This window comes from Cyprinodon variegatus, unplaced genomic scaffold (genome assembly GCF_000732505.1).
Source record: "Cyprinodon variegatus isolate N-32 unplaced genomic scaffold, C_variegatus-1.0 Scaffold479, whole genome shotgun sequence".
In the NCBI taxonomy this organism is placed as follows: Eukaryota; Metazoa; Chordata; class Actinopteri; order Cyprinodontiformes; family Cyprinodontidae; genus Cyprinodon; species Cyprinodon variegatus.
In genome coordinates this window covers 632,637-633,832 of record NW_015150932.1, presented here as the reverse complement: position 1 = coordinate 633,832, position 1,196 = coordinate 632,637, and the positions used below count along the sequence as shown (strand labels likewise).

General features: G+C 44.1%; 1 protein-coding gene across 1 annotated transcript in view; it reads left to right on the top strand.

Annotated features, from left to right (window-relative positions):
- The window catches only part of LOC107094339 (ubiquitin carboxyl-terminal hydrolase 2-like), a 49,178-nt gene that overhangs the window by 7,731 nt on the left and 40,251 nt on the right, over window positions 1-1,196 (top strand). The window lies entirely within an intron of this gene.

Genomic DNA, 1,196 nt, shown 5'->3' with positions numbered 1-1,196 from the left:
GGATGCCTCCAGTAAAGCACATTCACATGAAAATTACTCTCAATTAAAAACACTGATCATTTATTGAACAGGATGGAAAAACTCATTTATTACAGTAATTAAGATAAAAGATTTTACAAATTTAAAATTTAAATTTGTTAAATTAAAAATTAATAGTTTTTAATACATGAATATAATTTATATATTTTTATCTGGAGTCCACTTATAATTTTCCGTAAAGTGTATTCTATATGTCAGATGGACGTGTGGCGTGGAGCGTCGATGCGTCTCGGTTTCCTCTCAGGCTCGGTTCTGACTGGTGGAATATTTTTTCCTGCGTTCAGTCAGCAGCCGTTCAGTCGGGCTCCCAGAGCGCTCGGCGCTGGTTGTCCTTTAAGAGCGAAGCAGAATGCCAGGGGAGCGCCCAGAGACCTGTGGAGGTCACGGCCGTCTGCTATATTTACCGGCTCTGTAACCCGATCCGTGGCATTCTGCACAGCTGCGCTCACACCGTCTTTCCTCTGGGTCCACAGTGTCCTGAGCAGCGCCCCTACTGCTTTCTCTCCGCAGACCCAACCGCTCAGAACAACAAGGGTGAGCCTTTTCAAAGCCATTGTAACCTCAGCGTTTTTCCTGCCTTTACCTCCCTGCAGGTGACCCGCCGGGTTCCGGACTGCTGGTGGTTTGGTCCTCTGTAACCATCAGTCCGGCTCCAGGCCCAGGATCCAACTTTTAGACACTTCTAGGTTTTTGCTGATCACTAGAAGAAAATGAAAACCGTTTCCTTCAGCTATGATGGTCGTTGGCTGCTGCTGCATTTTTTTTCTAACATCCTCTTCATCTGGGCAGGAAAAAAAAGCTTTTAATGGACCTGATTGTTGGATCATCGTTCTAATAATCGTTCGTTCTTTTAAAGCTGAATTTATCTCCTTGAAAGTTAAGCTGCCTGCTTCATTGCTTCTCTATTTATGGGCCTGGCAGCTAATAGTTCCTCTAAATCTATATTTGTCACATGAGGAGCTTTTCTGACACGTTAGCCGTCTTCCTGCGGTTCCTCCAACTCACATCATGTCATCTCAAGTCACTTTCCAGCTAACCAGATCATCCATTGATTCAAAGTTTTCTATCTAAGGAAAACCAGCTGATTGCATCGACTCATTGACTCTTCAGCAATCCCTCACACTAAGCATGCTTGTAGCGACAGTGGAGAGGAAAAA